The following is an 8,426-nucleotide window of genomic DNA, read 5'->3' as shown; positions in this document are numbered from 1 at the left end:
ACCCTCTCTTTTATGTGGCTGCTAACTTTGAACTTCCACTAGCAATCTGCACAATCAGATGAAACTTGACTGAGTTGTACTTCACCTTTACCTCATTTCTGCTCTTCTGTCTCTCCCCTGACTACTCAGTCCCTGTGTTTTTTGCACATTTGCAGGGATGCTCAATACTTTTTTTGTTCTCTGTCCTCATTCTGTTTTGTGACCTCTTTTGTGTTGCTCTGTACTGCAGGATGGCTGAGACAAAAAGGCTGGGACAGAGCACGTCTCCTTCACTCTCTTGCTGGGGAATTATTTATTCAAGGAAATCTGTTCTATTAGTCTCACCTATCTTTGTTGTGTTGTTTAATATCAAGCACTTATCCAACAGTGTGAACTGCAATTAACATGAATTATAAAAATGACAGGTTTTGCCCTGATTTTCTCACATTTACATAAGTGCTGAGCTGTAAGCACATTTTGTCTTATAAACTTTTTCCAAACTTGAGTAGGTGCTTTTGAAAGCTTTTGATGACTAAGGACACCAGACTTTTGGAGAGACATGACAGTGCATGAGCAAAATTTACAGTTTCTTAAAATCTAGCCCTGACTTCATGGACATTTCTGTGTTCTTCTGTGGCTTAGATGTGGGTTGATGAGGGGCTAGAAAAGGTGTAGGTAGTTGAAGAAGAGCATATGGAACATGCTGGTTCACAAAGTTGAAACCCCAGTGCAATTGTGATTTTTCTTTCTGCTTGCATTAGTCAGAATAACTTTAAGGTAATGTAAATGTATCAGGACATGTATCTTGTCTGAGTTAGAAATCATGTCTCTGTCTTAGCATGGCTTCCTTTACTGTGCATTACCACATACCCTAGAAAACTCTCTTTAAGCAGCTTCACTACAGCATTTGAAATTCATTTTCAAGCACAGGTTTTCAAATCCTAAGATGGGGCAGTATTTTCCTTTCTTTCTTTAAGGAGTACACACTTAATAGAACGCATATTGCCATTCAAAATCTCCCATTTTTTCCTGCAAAGCTGAGATAGTGATGCTGTTCCTGGTCCCAAAAGCCATTACTGATGTAAGAAATGTGCTCAGTCCTGGTCTATATGATGTTGCTGTTTCATCTGGAGGCATCTTTCTCTCCAAGCCATATAAATGCAGACTTCTAATGCTATTGCTCTCTTCAGCCTTTAGCTACTGCCTAACCCTTATGACTGATATGTCTCTTATGTTGTCTATGAAAGCAGTTTGTGCAGAAATTACTCTTCCTTTCAGAAGAATACTATACAAATGTAGTCATTAATGTTGTCATTATCCAAGGACAGAAAAGGATGAAAATGTGCATATGTATTTTTTAGTGCTGGTGTAACTACACCATTCTGTAAGCCTATTTAAATATTATCAGTTTGGCATAATGGTGGTTACTTAGTTTTAAGCAAGAACAGATACACATAGTTTATGCTTCTTATATACACAGTTATACACATAGTTCCAATTTGAGAGTGCTATTAAACTTAAGGCAATTTTAGATTGGAGGGAGTGAAATAACAGGTTGATTTTAAAAATAACAATGACATAGAGTAAAAAATTAAATCATAGAATGGCCTAGATTGGAAAAGACCTTAAGGATCATCTAGTTCCAACCATCCTGCCATGGACAGGGACACCTTTCACTAGAACAAGTTGTTCAGAGCTCTATCCAATCTGGTCTTAAACATCCATCCTCATGAGGGGAAGTGGAGGGATAGGCACTGATCTCTTCTCTCTTGTGACAAGAGACAGGACTTAAAGGAATGGCATGAAACTGAGTCAGGGGAGGTGTAGATTGGATATCAGGAGGAGGGTTATCACCCATAGGGTGGTTGAGCACTGGAACAAATCACCAGTGGTCCCACTGGAAAAAGTGGTCACAGCACCAAGCCTGACAGAGTTTAAGAAGCATTTGGACAATGCTCTCAGGCACATGGTGTGACTCTTGGGGTGCCCTGCACAGGGCTAGGAGTTAGATACGGTAATCCTGATGGGTGCCTTCCAACTCAGTATATTCTATAGTTCTATGATTTTATTATTCTATTTTTAGGGATGGGATATTCATAGCTTCTCTGGGAAAGCAATTCCATTGCCTCAACACCCTCATGGTAAAGATTTTTTTTCCCAATGCCTAATCTAAACCTAATCTCTTTTAGTTTGAAACCATTCCCCCTTGTCCTGTCACCACATGCCCTTGTAAAAATGTCCCTCTCCATTTTTCTTGCAGGCTCCCTTCAGGTACTGGAAGGCTGCAATTAGGTCTCCCTGAAGACTTCTCTTTTCCAGGCTGAAAAAACTTAATTCTCTCAGTCTTTCCTCATAGCAGAGGTGCTCCATAATAGAAACAGCTCATGAAAAAACTGTCAAGTCTATCTACTTCTACAATAGGATTATTCATCACCACGTGGATTCCCCATCTGGCAGAAAGTGGCCAAAACACTGAGACCACCACCGTCTCACTTGCAAATTGTTTCACAGTTTAACCAGTCATACTATTGACAAGATATGCCTCCAGTTCAATCCAAATTGTCTGCAATCATATTGCTTCCTTTCCCGTGTTATCTTGAGTAATTCCTCCCCACCCACGTGTTTAACCTCTCCGAAATATTTGAGGATGGCAATCAGATCCCTCTGAGTCACTGCTTAGCTAAGCTGTATGCATTTTGAGCTTCCTTCTTTTCCCACGTAAATCTTTTCAGACATTTAACCATTTTTTTCCTCTTTTTTGTGAAATCCTCAACACTTACTGAAGTCATTAGAAAAACTGGCACTGGCTGAGCATGGTAATCACTGGCAAGTCTTACACAGATGGTATCTTCAGTGGCCTGTGTGTGGCTGGAGCTATGCTATGAAGATAATGTTTTGGCTACATAAGGAAGTGAAGTCTCAGCTCCATTAAAAGCCAATCCCTACATTCTTACTACCTGCAGCATGGCCCAATTTAACCACCCAGGATATCACAAACAGTGAACAGGAAACAATGTGTCTTTCAGACTTCAGTGGTTGAACCATAATTTTATTAGATTACCAGTCTGAGGAACTGTGTGTATTTAGATACACAAAGAACTTTTCTATTTTCAATTTATTTACATTTTGATTTGGAACGACACCTTGAAAACTATAAATATTATATGGAATAGAAAGGTTTTAGCATTTTTCCTTAGGAGAACTAACGTAAAACAACATTTTTGAAAACTTCTGTGAGCGGGGAACTGACTCTTGGCCAAAGAAGGAGCCCAAGAAGCCAGACAGCTCGTCAGCACTTTTGACTGCTCCCTTCCCAACAAGGCTGGTAACCAAAAAGCTGTCCATCCTTAGAGCTAAGGAGCCTGGAAGGCAAGACAGGTCACACCAGCCTCCCTGCCTGCTTTCCATCAACAGTTTTGTCAGGTCCCCACAGAGTATTGTTATTAAATCAAGTCAGTATTAACAGCCAGAAAATGTCTGTCAGAATATATTTCTAACAGGTTGAACTTTAATTCTTCAGCTGTCCTTTACAGGCAATTTTTCATTTCTCTTTCAGTTTGACATGCCACAATAATCCTTTCTCAAAAAAAACCAAAAAAAAACCAAAACAAAACAAAACCAAAAAACCCCAAATCAAAACTTGTAATATAGCAAATATAAAATCACTTATTACCTTTTGCTCCTCCAAAACTAATTTTAAAGGAAGAGAGAATAGCACTTAAGTGCCTAAAAAATTTAGAGATTTTGTAGGGCAGTGTAACCTAGTCAGATTAAAACGAAACAACAAAACAGAAAAACTCGCAAAACAACAACGGAAACAACCACCAACCAACTAAAAAAACCACCCAAACCAAAAAAAAAAAGCCCCACAAACAAACAACCCCCAAAAAACCCAAATCCACAAACCCAGCAAAGAATAAAATAGATAATCCAACTGGTTTGTTATTGTTGGGGAAGATGAAACAGGAAAGCCTTATAAATATGATTGCCTGACAAAAGATTTTGGGAATATGAAAACTACAGGCGACATCGAAATGAAAGCCACTTTTGAAATACCAAGTCTTAGTTACTGAACAACTGGAAAACAATGGTATGGCTGACTGAAGGTAATCCCCTCTTGACTGAACAATACCCTCTGCTTGCAGGCAGGTCCAAGGGTCAGAGCAGACCCTACTAGCTCAGCAGAAGGGGTCCAAAGAGTAGTTTTTAGAAGTTAAGATGTAACACTCTATGGTAATATAAGAACTCTTATAGGCTGTATGTAAATGCTATAGGATTTGTATCTTGTATTAGATTGGTTAGTGACAATTAGAATATTCAGTACAGAAGATGATTTATTGTATTGTAACCAAGACTTCACCATTCCATTCCATTCCTCTCTTACTCTTCGCACACTCTTACACTCTCTCTCTCTCCTTACTTACTCGCTTACTCTCTCGCTCTCTTGGGCCTGCTCAGAGCTGCCAGCTGCAGCTCTGAGCAGTGCCCCTATACCCACGCCCTTTGCAATAAACCGCTTGTCCCAAGATCAGACTATAGAGATCTCTCGTCTCCATCCGTCCCGACCGTCCGAACCCACACCCCAAGCACCTACAGTTATCTGTGATTGTTATTGAAGCTGAATGAGGAGAAATAACACTGCCAACACTGTGGCAGGTAAAGTAACGGCAGGAAACTGTAGTAGTGCACGTTCAGACCCTCTGGCCCCACTATCCTTGCAAGGTAGAATCGCCAGATAAAGCACTTGGAGAAGACATTAGTACAGATTAGCACATCTAATTGGCCTACATTCCACAGCAGCCCTAGCCCTCTTAAAAGGAGCAAATGTCTTTTATATTTCTGCTCGGCTGTTGTTAAGGAACATTGGTGAAGTTCTTGTTCCTCTTTTTGCTCAGAATTTCTCATAGATCTGTGAGGGGTTTTGCAGCTACTGGGAGCTGGCAGAAGCGGTTTTTACCCCTCGTGCGCCGACACAAGCCCGGAGGTCAATGCTGAAACCCCTCTGGAAGGCGGCACTCAGTGCCCAACACACAATGAAAAAGGGGTAGAGCTTCTCACCCGAAAGGGGCTGTATCCTTCTGCCACTGTTAAGCAGGCACACAGGCAAAGAAATAAAGAGAGGGGACTCTCCGTATGTGTTCCACGCAGGCTTAGTCCCATGAAATGACAAGGACAAAGAGCTGAATTTTTAACAGGGTCCAGGGATTTTATACTGGGTATAGAATAGGCGGGGAAAGGGATCACAGCCAATGGGATAGGGACTTAGGGAAGGATCCAATGGGGCGTTGAGGAACAAAGAACTTTCTAGAACTGATACATATTAAACAAGGGAAATTAACATACATAACTTCATACATAAACAGGGCGGGGAAAACATTAACCTATCAGGAGAAAACATGCAAATAGCAGAACAAAGGACTTATGGGTTCTCACCATGACTGCAGTTACATGCTAAACTTGGGTTGGTGACCCGTGCAGCTGCTTGTGGGACTTCTGCTCAGGAAACAGAGTGGCTGGAGCTACTTGCACTGCCACAGATCTGGGAGTGTTCTGCCCGTGACTGGTTGGGACTAAGGGAAATTGGTGTCGTAGAAAGACAGAAGGAAGAGGACAGTATCCCAGTGTAATGGGGCCAACGCTTATAAACAGAGAAGTGGAAAAATCTCCTCTTTGTTTTTTTGGTTTTGAGTCAACAGAATTAAATTTTTCTTTTTAGTGGTGAACATAGCATTGATGAAATATTGTAGCTGCAGCATATTATTAATGTATGTCTATGTTTGTTTTCATGCTTTTTTCCCTATGTAGCTTACAATATTCTGGCTCCTGATGCTGGTTGTGACTGGGATAGAGGCTATATCTGGGGTCATGGATGAGGCCACACCAGAGCAGGTACATCTCAAAGCACCTGTGGCCGTGGTTACATTTGTGTCACAGCAGGTGTACGTCTGAAGGGATTGGGGCACAAGGATAAGTCTATGCTGAGGAAGGCACACCTTGAAGCACCCTGCTGCATCATGGATTTATCCACACTTTGAAGCATCAGTGCCTGTGCAGGAAGCCGGGCTGGAACACCTCAAAACATCTGGGTTGCATGTTACAGAATTTGCAGTGGCAGGAACCACCTGAAGCAATGCATCACAAGTCTTACAAGAAGGTGCAAGTGCAGCAGTGACCTGACCTGAGCTGCTTTGCTGCCCAGTAACTCCATGTAACACACCACCTCTCCTGCCCTGAGTGCCCCCATAATACATGGAGCCCGAAGTCATGGACTGAATTAACTCAATGGGCATTTTGTGGATATTAGTGGACATTTTGCAGGTGGCCCACAGATTGAGGCAATGATGTCTGCATATTGTATAAAAGGATGGCAAGGAAAGTGGTGGTGGATGAGGATATGTGGGACCTGCACATGATGTAAATGTTATGGAATAAGGGATGGAGAATGTGCCGGTTTTGAGTGGGATAGAGTTTATTGTTTCCATAGTAGCTTGTATGGAGCAATGTTTTGGATTTTTACTGGAAACAGTGCTGATCATGCAGGGATATTTTAGCTATGGTTGATGAGTGTTTACACAGAATCAAGGCCTTTTCTCCTTCTTACACTGTTCTGCCAGTGAGGAGGCTGGGGGTGCACATGGAGCTTGAGACAGCACAGCTGGGACAGCTGACCCCAACTGACCAAAGAGATATCCCAGACCACATATGTCATGCTCAGAAATAAAAGCTGGAGAAAGAAGAAGAGGGGACATTCAGAGTTAGCAGCATTTTGCCTTGCCAAGTCACACTTACATGTAATGGAACCCTGCTTTCCTGGAGATGACTGAATGCCTGCCTGCTGATGGAAAAGCAATGAATGAATTCCTTGTTTTGCTTGACTTGTGTGCACGAATTTTGTTTTACCTATTAAACTGTCATTATTAAATATTTACCTATTAAACTGTCATTCCTCACTATTACTCTTCCAATTCTCTCCTCCATCCCACTGGGTGAAAGTGAGTGAGTGGCTGGGTGGTGCTTAGTTGCCAGCTGGAGTTAAACCATGACAGTTCCACCCCCTTCCATCACCCCAATTTAGAAACCTCTTAATTAGCGAGAGTAGCAGGAAAGACTTTGGAGTGCACTCAAAGGACAGGACAGGTGCTGTTGTCAAAAGGCAAAACTGGAGGATGTGACTATAGAAAGATGACTGCATAGTGAGGCATGGAGTCATTTCAGCTAAAACAATGGGAGGAGGGACAAATGGAAGATCAGAGGAGGTCCAAGGTTATGGGTGTCTGTGAGCCTTTGTAGAGGCTGCAGCCTAAGAAGCTCTCCATCAGAGCCTTTTTCAGACCATGCTGCATTTTTACTGGATGATTTTGCGTGTTTTATAATGCTTCAGTGGAGTGGTGTCCAACTTGGCAAACAAATGAAAACTGATATGGACAGTGCTGTCATAAGCACTAGTAAATTATCTGGCCTAAACCTTCCTAAAGCCCTTTGTCTAAGGAGCAGCAGTTTGAGGCTGTAGAAGAGTTGGGTCTTGACATCATCTGTGGGTGGGAACAGAAAGGGGAGTGCTCTGTCTATCGGTTAGGCATGGCACATAAAAGATGCAAACAGGTCAACACAGAAATATCTGTTTATATAATACTCACTTCCAAATAAATATTTCCTGGATTGGCAGAACTTTCTGTGGAAGTGAATTATTGCTCAGTAATGGTCTTCAGTTCTGCAGGCATCACCCATATGAAAGGGGTCTGCTTATGTGGAACAGTTACGGTGAAGAAAGTCAGGAAACAGAGGTCCTGCCCCCGAGTATGGCTGGTACAGTGAAAGTGGCAGGTCCTTCTAGAGTATGTGTATTGTAGAATCACTCCTCCAAAGGCTGGCAGCTCTGCCAAATCTAGGATTGTGATCACTTTGGGGCTATCTGCATAGAAACTGAGGTTACTGTTGGCCTCAGGCTATTCAGTTAGGTATGAACTGTCTGGCCCTGGGCATAGAGTGGCAGTCAGGGAGCCTGACCCTTCCATTATTCCAGTTTCAAGTCCACAGACCATATATCTACCTCTGAGTTCCTAAAGTTCAGTTTGATTCCCATGTTTTGACTCAAAGTATGAAAGTCATCTGGAGAGAAAGAAGAGAGAGGCTAAAAATGTGGAAGGTACAAAAGTTCATACAAAATTCCTGAAGTCTGGCAGGTTTTAGGAAGGGAAATAGAAGACACACTGCTGTTTATTTTACTCTTCTCCCCATTGCATGTGAGTTTTCTTTTTTTTTTCCCCTCTGCTATAAGTGGGTGATACTGATTCAGTTCCTGTACATAGGCTTCTTTAGACAATTTTCATTTTGTTTGCTTACCTGGGGCTTCAATAATGGGGATCCAGCTGTGCATGGACCTCTGTATGACACTCTCATTCAAATGGTTTCTAATTGTAATACCAGTGAATGTTTTGTCCCCAGGG

The sequence above is a fragment of the Corvus moneduloides genome, chromosome 1, assembly GCF_009650955.1.
Source record: "Corvus moneduloides isolate bCorMon1 chromosome 1, bCorMon1.pri, whole genome shotgun sequence".
In the NCBI taxonomy this organism is placed as follows: domain Eukaryota; kingdom Metazoa; phylum Chordata; class Aves; order Passeriformes; family Corvidae; genus Corvus; species Corvus moneduloides.
This window is presented reverse-complemented; position numbering follows the sequence as displayed.